The sequence below is a fragment of the Larus michahellis genome, unplaced genomic scaffold (assembly GCF_964199755.1).
Source record: "Larus michahellis unplaced genomic scaffold, bLarMic1.1 SCAFFOLD_35, whole genome shotgun sequence".
In the NCBI taxonomy this organism is placed as follows: Eukaryota; Metazoa; Chordata; class Aves; order Charadriiformes; family Laridae; genus Larus; species Larus michahellis.
In genome coordinates, this window is record NW_027436006.1 from 242,103 (window position 1) to 253,834 (window position 11,732).

The window sequence follows — 11,732 nt, forward strand, 5'->3', positions numbered from 1 at the left end:
CCCTTTCCCACTTGGTGCCGCTCCAGGCACAAAAATGGCCATATTTCTGGAGACTGGTCCCACGCCCAAAGAGCCAGCAGGGAAAACTATGCCTTGTTCTAAAGCTCTTTGGGAACCGCTTGCGTAGCCCCACAGACCAGGGGGCTGCAGGCTTTCCTGCTGCCTTCAGCCTCAAAACCGCCCTGTCCCACGTGGCATCGCTCCAGGCACAAAAATGGCCATATGTCTGGAGAGTGGTCCCATGCCCAAAGAGCCAGCAGGGAAAACTATGCCTTGTTCTAAAGCTCTTTGGGAACCGCTTGCGTAGCCCCACAGACCTGGGGGCTGCAGGCTTTCCTGCTGCCTTCAGCCTCAAAACCACCCTTTCCCACTTGGCGCCGCGCCAGGCACAAAAATGGCCATATGACTGGTGATGGATCCGACGCCCAAAGAGCCAGCAGGGAAAACTATGCCTTGTTCTAAAGCTCTTTGGGAACCGCTTGCGTAGCCCCACACACCTGGGGGCTGCAGGCTTTCCTGCTGCCTTCAGCCTCAAAACCACCCTTTCCCACTTGGCGCCGCGCCAGGCACAGAAATGGCCATATGTCTGGAGATTGGTCCCACGCCCAAAGAGCCAGCAGGGAAAACTATGCCTTGTTCTAAAGCTCTTTGGGAACTGCTTGCGTAGCCCCACAGACCTTGGGGCTGCGGGCTTTCCTGCTGCCTTCAGCCTCAAAACCACCCTTTCCCACTTGGCGCTGCGCCAGGCACAAAAATGGCCATATGTCTGGTGATGGATCCGACGCCCAAAGAGCCAGCAGGGAAAACTATGCCTTGTTCTAAATCTCTTTGGGAACCGCTTGCGTAGCCCCACAGACCGGGGGGATGCAGCCTTTTCGGGCGCTTTCACTCTCAAAACCACCCTTTCCCACTTGGCGCCACGCCACGTGCAAAAATGGGCATATGTCTGGAGACTGGTCCCACGCCCAAAGTACCAGCAGGGAAAACTATGCCTTGTTCTAAAGCTCTTTGGGAACCGCTTGCGTAGCCCCACAGACCTGGGGGCTGCAGGCTTTTCTGCTGCCTTCAGCGTCAAAACCACCCTTTCCAACTTGGTGACGCGCCAGGCACAAAAATGGCCATATGTCTGGTGATGGATCCCACGCCCAAAGAGCCAGCAGGGAAAACTATGCCTTGTTCTAAAGCTCTTTGGGAACCGCTTGCGTAGCCCCACGGACCTGGGGGCTGCAGGCTTTCCTGCTGCCTTCAGCCTCAAAACCACCCTTTCCCACTTGGCGCCGCGCCAGGCACAAAAATGGCCATATGTCTGGTGATGGATCCGACGCCCAAAGAGCCAGCAGGGAAAACTATGCCTTGTTCTAAAGCTCTTTGGGAACCGCTTGCGTAGCCCCACACACCTGGGGGCTGCAGGCTTTCCTGCTGCCTTCAGCCTCAAAACCACCCTTTCCCACTTGGCGCCGCGCCAGGCACAAAAATGGCCATATGTCTGGTGATGGGTCCCACGCCCAAAGAGCCAGCAGGGAAAACTATGCCTTGTTCTAAAGCTCTTTGGGAACCGCTTGCGTAGCCCCACACACCTGGGGGCTGCAGGCTTTCCTGCTGCCTTCAGCCTCAAAACCACCCTTTCCCACTTGGCGCCGCGCCAGGCACAAAAATGGGCATATGTCTGGAGATTGGTCCCACGCCCAAAGAGCCAGCAGGGAAAACTATGCCTTGTTCTAAAGCTCTTTGGGAACCGCTTGCGTAGCCCCACGGACCTGGGGGCTGCAGGCTTTCCTGCTGCCTTCAGCCTCAAAACCGCCCTGTCCCACTTGGCGTCGCTCCAGGCACAAAAATGGCCATATGTCTCGAGATTGGTCCCACGCCCAAAGAGCCAGCAGGGAAAACTATGCCTTGTTCTAAAGCTCTTTGGGAACCGCTTGAGTAGCCCCACACACCTGGGGGCTGCAGGCTTTCCTGCTGCCTTCAGCCTCAAAACCACCCTTTCCCACTTGGCGCCACGCCAGGCACAAAAATGGCCATATGTCTGGAGACTGGTCCCACGCCCAAAGAGCCAGCAGGGAAAACTATGCCTTGTTCTAAAGCTCTTTGGGAACCGCTTGCGTAGCCCCACACACCTGGGGGCTGCAGGCTTTCCTGCTGCCTTCAGCCTCAAAACCACCCTTTTCCACTTGGCGCCGCGCCAGGCACAAAAATGGCCATATGTCTGGAGGCTGGTCCCACGCCCAAAGATCCAGCAGGGAAAACTATGCCTTGTTCTAAAGCTCTTTGGGAACCGCTTGCGTAGCCCCACACACCTGGGGGCTGCAGGCTTTCCCGCTGCCTTCAGCCTCAAAACCACCCTTTCCCGCTTGGCGCTGCGCCAGGCTCAAAAATGGCCATATATCTGGAGACTGGTCCCACGACCAAAGAGCCAGCAGGGAAAACTATGCCTTGTTCTAAAGCTCTTTGGGAACCGCTTGCGTAGCCCCACACACCTGGGGGCTGCAGGCTTTCCTGCTGCCTTCAGCCTCAAAACCACCCTTTCCCACTTGGCGCCGCGCCAGGCACAAAAATGGCCATATGTCTGGAGACTGGTCCCACGCCCAAAGAGCCAGCAGGGAAAACTGTGCCTTGTTCTAAAGCTCTTTGGGAACCGCTTGCGTAGCCCCACAGACCGGGGGGATGCAGGCTTTTCGGGCGCTTTCAGCCTGAAAACCACCCTTTCCCACTTGGCGCCGCGCCAGGCACAAAAATGGCCATATGACTGGTGATGGATCCGACGCCCAAAGAGCCAGCAGGGAAAACTATGCCTTGTTCTAAAGCTCTTTGGGAACCGCTTGCGTAGCCCCACACACCTGGGGGCTGCAGGCTTTCCTGCTGCCTTCAGCCTCAAAACCACCCTTTCCCACTTGGCACCGCGCCAGGCACAGAAATGGCCATATGTCTGGAGATTGGTCCCACGCCCAAAGAGCCAGCAGGGAAAACTATGCCTTGTTCTAAAGCTCTTTGGGAACTGCTTGCGTAGCCCCACAGACCTTGGGGCTGCGGGCTTTCCTGCTGCCTTCAGCCTCAAAACCACCCTTTCCCACTTGGCGCTGCGCCAGGCACAAAAATGGCCATATGTCTGGTGATGGATCCCACGCCCAAAGAGCCAGCAGGGAAAACTATGCCTTGTTCTAAATCTCTTTGGGAACCGCTTGCGTAGCCCCACAGACCGGGGGGATGCAGCCTTTTCGGGCGCTTTCACTCTCAAAACCACCCTTTCCCACTTGGCGCCACGCCACGTGCAAAAATGGGCATATGTCTGGAGACTGGTCCCACGCCCAAAGTACCAGCAGGGAAAACTATGCCTTGTTCTAAAGCTCTTTGGGAACCGCTTGCGTAGCCCCACAGACCTGCGGGCTGCAGGCTTTTCTGCTGCCTTCAGCGTCAAAACCACCCTTTCCAACTTGGTGACGCGCCAGGCACAAAAATGGCCATATGTCTGGTGATGGATCCCACGCCCAAAGAGCCAGCAGGGAAAACTATGCCTTGTTCTAAAGCTCTTTGGGAACCGCTTGCGTAGCCCCACGGACCTGGGGGCTGCAGGCTTTCCTGCTGCCTTCAGCCTCAAAACCACCCTTTCCCACTTGGCGCCGCGCCAGGCACAAAAATGGCCATATGTCTGGTGATGGATCCGACGCCCAAAGAGCCAGCAGGGAAAACTATGCCTTGTTCTAAAGCTCTTTGGGAACCGCTTGCGTAGCCCCACACACCTGGGGGCTGCAGGCTTTCCTGCTGCCTTCAGCCTCAAAACCACCCTTTCCCACTTGGCGCCGCGCCAGGCACAAAAATGGCCATATGTCTGGTGATGGGTCCCACGCCCAAAGAGCCAGCAGGGAAAACTATGCCTTGTTCTAAAGCTCTTTGGCAACCGCTTGCGTAGCCCCACACACCTGGGGGCTGCAGGCTTTCCTGCTGCCTTCAGCCTCAAAACCACCCTTTCCCACTTGGCGCCGCGCCAGGCACAAAAATGGGCATATGTCTGGAGACTGGTCCCACGCCCAAAGAGCCAGCAGGGAAAACTATGCCTTGTTCTAAAGCTCTTTGGGAACCGCTTGCGTAGCCCCACGGACCTGGGGGCTGCAGGCTTTCCTGCTGCCTTCAGCCTCAAAACCGCCCTGTCCCACTTGGCGTCGCTCCAGGCACAAAAATGGCCATATGTCTGGAGATTGGTCCCACGCCCAAAGAGCCAGCAGGGAAAACTATGCCTTGTTCTAAAGCTCTTTGGGAACCGCTTGAGTAGCCCCACACACCTGGGGGCTGCAGGCTTTCCTGCTGCCTTCAGCCTCAAAACCACCCTTTCCCACTTGGCGCCACGCCAGGCACAAAAATGGCCATATGTCTGGAGACTGGTCCCACGCCCAAAGAGCCAGCAGGGAAAACTATGCCTTGTTCTAAAGCTCTTTGGGAACCGCTTGCGTAGCCCCACACACCTGGGGGCTGCAGGCTTTCCTGCTGCCTTCAGCCTCAAAACCACCCTTTCCCACTTGGCGCCGCGCCAGGCACAAAAATGGCCATATGTCTGGAGACTGGTCCCACGCCCAAAGAGCCAGCAGGGAAAACTATGCCTTGTTCTAAAGCTCTTTGGGAACCGCTTGCGTAGCCCCACACACCTGGGGGCTGCAGGCTTTCCCGCTGCCTTCAGCCTCAAAACCACCCTTTCCCGCTTGGCGCTGCGCCAGGCTCAAAAATGGCCATATATCTGGAGACTGGTCCCACGACCAAAGAGCCAGCAGGGAAAACTATGCCTTGTTCTAAAGCTCTTTGGGAACCGCTTGCGTAGCCCCACACACCTGGGGGCTGCAGGCTTTCCTGCTGCCTTCAGCCTCAAAACCACCCTTTCCCACTTGGCGCCGCGCCAGGCACAAAAATGGCCATATGTCTGGAGACTGGTCCCACGCCCAAAGAGCCAGCAGGGAAAACTATGCCTTGTTCTAAAGCTCTTTGGCAACCGCTTGCGTAGCCCCACAGACCTGCGGGCTGCAGGCTTTCCTGCTGCCTTCAGCCTCAAAACCACGCTTTCCCACTTGGTGACGCGCCAGGCACAAAAGTGGCCATATGTCTGGTGATGGGTCCCACAGCCAAAGAGCCAGCAGGGAAAACTATGCCTTGTTCTAAAGCTCTTTGGGAACCGCTTGCGTAGCCCCACACACCTGGGGGCTGCAGGCTTTCCTGCTGCCTTCTGCCTCAAAACCACCCTTTCCCACTTGGCGCCGCGCCAGGCACACAAATGGCCATATGTCTGGAGACTGGTCCCACGCCCAAAGAGCCAGCAGGGAAAACTATGCCTTGTTCTAAAGCCCTTTGGGAACCGCTTGCGTAGCCCCACACACCTGGGGGCTGCAGGCTTTCCTGCTGCCTTCTGCCTCAAAACCACCCTTTCCCACTTGGCGCCGCGCCAGGCACACAAATGGCCATATGTCTGGTGGTGGGTCCCACGCCCAAAGAGCCAGCAGGGAAAACTGTGCCTTGTTCTAAAGCTCTTTGGGAACCGCTTGCGTAGCCCCACAGACCGGGGGGATGCAGGCTTTTCGGGCGCTTTCAGCCTGAAAACCACCCTTTCCCACTTGGCGCCGCGCCAGGCACAAAAATGGCCATATGTCTGGTGAGGGATGCCACGCCCAAAGAGCCAGGAGGGAAAACTATGCCTTGTTCTAAAGCTCTTTGGGAACCGCTTGCGTAGCCCCACGGACCTGGGGGCTGCAGGCTTTCCTGCTGCCTTCAGCCTCAAAACCACCCTTTCCCACTTGGCGCCGCGCCAGGCACAAAAATGGCCATATGACTGGTGATGGATCCGACGCCCAAAGAGCCAGCAGGGAAAACTATGCCTTGTTCTAAAGCTCTTTGGGAACCGCTTGCGTAGCCCCACACACCTGGGGGCTGCAGGCTTTCCTGCTGCCTTCAGCCTCAAAACCACCCTTTCCCACTTGGCGCTGCGCCAGGCACAAAAATGGCCATATGTCTGGTGATGGATCCGACGCCCAAAGAGCCAGCAGGGAAAACTATGCCTTGTTCTAAATCTCTTTGGGAACCGCTTGCGTAGCCCCACAGACCGGGGGGATGCAGCCTTTTCGGGCGCTTTCACTCTCAAAACCACCCTTTCCCACTTGGCGCGACGCCACGTGCAAAAATGGGCATATGTCTGGAGACTGGTCCCACGCCCAAAGTACCAGCAGGGAAAACTATGCCTTGTTCTAAAGCTCTTTGGCAACCGCTTGCGTAGCCCCACACACCTGGGGGCTGCAGGCTTTTCTGCTGCCTTCAGCGTCAAAACCACCCTTTCCAACTTGGTGACGCGCCAGGCACAAAAATGGCCATATGTCTGGTGATGGATCCCACGCCCAAAGAGCCAGCAGGGAAAACTATGCCTTGTTCTAAAGCTCTTTGGGAACCGCTTGCGTAGCCCCACAGACCTGGGGGCTGCAGGCTTTTCTGCTGCCTTCAGCCTCAAAACCACCCTTTCCAACTTGGTGACGCGCCAGGCACAAAAATGGCCATATGTCTGGTGATGGATCCCACGCCCAAAGAGCCAGCAGGGAAAATTATGCCTTGTTCTAAAGCTCTTTGGGAACCGCTTGCGTAGCCCCACACACCTGCGGGCTGCAGGCTTTCCTGCTGCCTTCAGCCTCAAAACCACCCTTTCCCACTTGGCGCCGCGCCAGGCACAAAAATGGCCATATGTCTGGTGATGGATCCCACGCCCAAAGAGCCAGCAGGGAAAACTATGCCTTGTTCTAAAGCTCTTTGGGAACCGCTTGCGTAGCCCCACAGACCTGGGGGCTGCAGGCTTTCCTGCTGCCTTCAGCCTCAAAACCACCCTTTCCCACTTGGCGCCGCGCCAGGCACAAAAATGGCCATATGTCTGGAGACTGGTCCCACGCCCAAAGAGCCAGCAGGGAAAACTATGCCTTGTTGTAAAGCTCTTTGGCAACCGCTTGCGTAGCCCCACACACCTGGGGGCTGCAGGCTTTCCTGCTGCCTTCAGCTCAAAACCGCCCTGTCCCACTTGGCGTCGCTCCAGGCACAACAATGGCCATATGTCTCGAGATTGGTCCCACGCCCAAAGAGCCAGCAGGGAAAACTATGCCTTGTTCTAAAGCTCTTTGGGAACCGCTTGAGTAGCCCCACAGACCTGGGGGCTGCAGGCTTTCCTGCTGCCTTCAGCCTCAAAACCACCCTTTCCCACTTGGCGCCACGCCAGGCACAAAAATGGCCATATGTCTGGAGACTGGTCCCACGCCCAAAGAGCCAGCAGGGAAAACTGTGCCTTGTTCTAAAGCTCTTTGGGAACCGCTTGCGTAGCCCCACAGACCGGGGGGATGCAGGCTTTTCGAGCGCTTTCAGCCTGAAAACCACCCTTTCCCACTTGGCGCCGCGCCAGGCACAAAAATGGCCATATGTCTGGTGAGGGATGCCACGCCCAAAGAGCCAGCAGGGAAAACTATGCCTTGTTCTAAAGCTCTTTGGGAACCGCTTGCGTAGCCCCACACACCTGGGGGCTGCAGGCTTTCCTGCTGCCTTCAGCCTCGACACCACCCTTTCCCACTTGGCGCCGCGCCAGGCCCAAAAATGGCCATATGTCTGGAGATGGGTCCCCCGCCCAAAGAGCCAGCAGGGAAAATTATGCCTTGTTCTAAAGCTCTTTGGGAACCGCTTGCGTAGCCCCACACACCTGGGGGCTGCAGGGTTTCCTGCTGCCTTCAGCCTCAAAACCACCCTTTCCCACTTGGTGCAGCGCCAGGCACAAAAATGGCCATGTGCCTGGAGATTGGTCCCACGCCCAAAGAGCCAGCAGGGAAAACTATGCCTTGTTCTAAAGCTCTTTGGCAACCGCTTGCGTAGCCCCACAGACCTGGGGGCTGCAGGCTTTCCTGCTGCCTTCAGCCTCAAAACCACCCTTTCCCACTTGGTGCAGCGCCAGGCACAAAAATGGCCATATGTCTGGAGATTGGTCCCACGCCCAAAGAGCCAGCAGGGAAAACTATGCCTTGTTCTAAAGCTCTTTGGGAACTGCTTGCGTAGCCCCACACACCTGCGGGCTGCAGGCTTTCCTGCTGCCTTCAGCCTCAAAACCACCCTTTCCCACTTGGCGCCGCGCCAGGCACAAAAATGGCCATATATCTGGAGACTGATTCCACGCCCAAAGATGTCGTAGGTCTCTGGGCAATGCAAGCGTCTTAGCAGAGATGTAGCCGGGGTCATGAGAACAATTCTGAGAGACACTGGGAACAAGCCCTAGAATTCCCTCCTGGCACTTTCCATGTTGGAGACACAGCAAGATGATTTTTTGATTGTTTTGCACCTATCTCTTTGAAGAATGTAGCCAAGGAGATAACTAGGTGACTTGAAGCAGATCCTATCGAGTTTAAGAACAGTCCCCATTTTTCCCTGCTGGCACTTTCCATGTGGGAGATATGTCAAGATGTGTGTTGGTTTTGAGGGCAACTCCCTGGAGAGAATGTTAGCAAAGACTTAAACAGGAGAGTAGAAAGCAGTATTCAAAGATAGGCAGAGCAAGTTCTATATTTCCCTCCTGACACTTTCCATTTAGTACATATAGCGGGATGCTTATTTTTTTGAGTAAATCTCCCTGGAGACTGTAGGCAGGAAAGTTTCTGGCACATTGAATGCCATTCTTGGAGGCACTGAGATGAATTCCTGCAATTCTCTCCTGGCACTTTACATGTTTGAGATAGCGCAAGATTTTTGTGTCTATAGGACACAGCGCTCTGCAGGGTGAGAGACACTGAGAACAAACTCGACAATTCCCTCCTGGCACTTTCCCTGTAGGAGATACCGCAAGACGTTTCTGTATATTGGGCACAGCGCTCTGCACGGTGTTAGCAGAGACTTTCCCGGGACAGTGAAACCCTATGTCAGAGACACTGAGAAGAAGCCCCAATGTTCCTTCCAGTCATTTTCAGTGTGGGTGCCTTCTCCACGTGGTTCCTGCTTTCACTGCAGCTCTGAAGAGAATGTTAGCAAAGAGGTAACCGGGACACTGAGAACAGTACTCAAAGACAGGGAGAGCAAGCTCTCTCTTGGCACTTTGGATGTGGGACATACAGCGAGATGTTTGCTGCTTTTGCATTTGGCTGTTGGGAGATTTACAGCACAAAGATATCTAGTTGATTTGAAGCAGTTCCGAGAAAGTCTAAACATAATCCCCACTTCTCCCTCCTGGCATTTTCCATGTGGGAGATATAGCAGGATGTATATTGGTTTTAAGGAACTGTCCCCGGAGAGTGTGGGCAGAAAAGTTCCTGGCTCCTTGAATGCCGTTCCTGGAGACACTGCGATCAATGTGGGAGATATGTCAAGATGTGTGTTGGTTTTGAGGACGGCTCTCTGGAGAGTCTTAGCAAAGAGGTCACACGGATAATCAGACCAATTCTCAGAGACACTGAGAACAAGATCGACAATTCCCTCCTGGCACTTTCCCTGTAGGAGATACCGCAAGACGTTTCTGTATATTGGGCACAGCGCTCTGCACGGTGTTAGCAGAGACTTCCCCGGGACAGTGAAACCCTATGTCAGAGACACTGAGAAGAAGCCCCAACGTTCCCTCCAGGCACTTTCAGTGTGGGTGCCTTCTCCACATGGTTCCTGGTTTCACTGCAGCTCTGAAGAGAATGTTAGCAAAGAGGTAACCGGGACACTGAAAACAGTACTCAAAGACAGGGAGAGCTAGCTCTACATTACTCTCTTGGCACTTTAGATGAGGGACATACAGCAAGATGTTTGCTGCTTTTGCGTTTGGCTGTTGGGAGATTTACAGCACAAAGATATCTAGTTGATTTGAAGCAGTTCCGAGAAAGTCTAAGCATAATCCTCACTTTTCCCTCCTGGCACTTTCCATGTGGGAGATATAGCAGGATGTATATTGGTTTTGAGGACAACTCAATGGACAGTGTAGGGAGAAAAGTTCCTGGCTCCTTGAATGCTGTTCCTGGAGACACTGCGATCAATGTGGGAGATATGTCAAGATGTGTGTTGGTTTTGAGGACGGCTCTCTGGAGAGTCTTAGCAAAGAGGTCAGAGGGATAATCAGAGCAATTCTCAGAGACACTGAGAACAAGCTCGACAATTCCCTCCTGGCACTTTCCCTGTAGGAGATACCGCAAGACGTTTCCGTATATTGGGCACAGCGTTCTGCAGGGTGTTAGCAGAGACTTTCCCGGGACAGTGAAACCCTATGTCAGAGACACTGAGAAGAAGCCCCAATGTTCCTTCCAGTCATTTTCAGTGTGGGTGCCTTCTCCACGTGGTTCCTGGTTTCACTGCAGCTCTGAAGAGAATGTTAGCAAAGAGGTAACCGGGACAGTGAAAACAGTACTCAAAGACAGGGAGAGCAAGCTCTACATTACTCTCTGGCACTTTCGATGTGGGACATACAGTGAGATGTTTGCTGCTTTTACATTTGGCTGTTGGGAGATTTACAGCACAAAGATATCTAGTTGATTTGAAGCAGTTCCGAGAAAGTCTAAACATAATCCCCACTTCTCCCTCCTGGCATTTTCCATGTGGGAGATAAAGCAGGATGTATATTGGTTTTAAGGAACTGTCCCCGGAGAGTGTGGGCAGAAAAGTTCCTGGCTCCTTGAATGCCGTTCCTGGAGACACTGCGATCAATGTGGGAGATATGTCAAGATGTGTGTTGGTTTTGAGGACGTCTCTCTGGAGAGTCTTAGCAAAGAGGTCACACGCATAATCAGAGCAATTCTCAGAGACACTGAGAACAAGATCGACAATTCCCTCCTGGCACTTTCCCTGTAGGAGATACCGCAAGACGTTTCTGTATATTGGGCACAGCGCTCTGCACGGTGTTAGCAGAGACTTCCCCGGGACAGTGAAACCCTATGTCAGAGACACTGAGAAGAAGCCCCAACGTTCCTTCCAGACATTTTCGGTGTGGGTGCCATCTCCACGTGGTTCCTGGTTTCACTGCAGCTCTGAAGAGAATGTTAGCAAAGAGGTAACCGGGACACTGAAAACAGTACTCAAAGACAGGGAGAGCTAGCTCTACATTACTCTCTTGGCACTTTAGATGAGGGACATACAGCAAGATGTTTGCTGCTTTTGCGTTTGGCTGTTGGGAGATTTACAGCACAAAGATATCTAGTTGATTTGAAGCAGTTCCGAGAAAGTCTAAGCATAATCCTCACTTTTCCCTCCTGGCACTTTCCATGTGGGAGATATAGCAGGATGTATATTGGTTTTGAGGACAACTCAATGGACAGTGTAGGGAGAAAAGTTCCTGGCTCATTGAATGCCGTTCCTGGAGACACTGCGATCAATGTGGGAGATATGTCAAGATGTGTGTTTGTTTTGAGGACGTCTCTCTGGAGAGTCTTAGCAAAGAGGTCACACGCATAATCAGAGCAATTCTCAGAGACACTGAGAACAAGATCGACAATTCCCTCCTGGCACTTTCCCTGTAGGAGATACCGCAAGACGTTTCCGTATATTGGGCACAGCGTTCTGCAGGGTGTTAGCAGAGACTTTCCCGGGACAGTGAAACCCTATGTCAGAGACACTGAGAAGAAGCCCCAACGTTCCTTCCAGTCATTTTCAGTGTGGGTGCCTTCTCCACGTGGTTCCTGGTTTCACTGCAGCTCTGAAGAGAATGTTAGCAAAGAGGTAACCGGGACACTGAAAACAGTACTCAAAGACAGGGAGAGCAAGCTCTACATTACTCTCTGGCACTT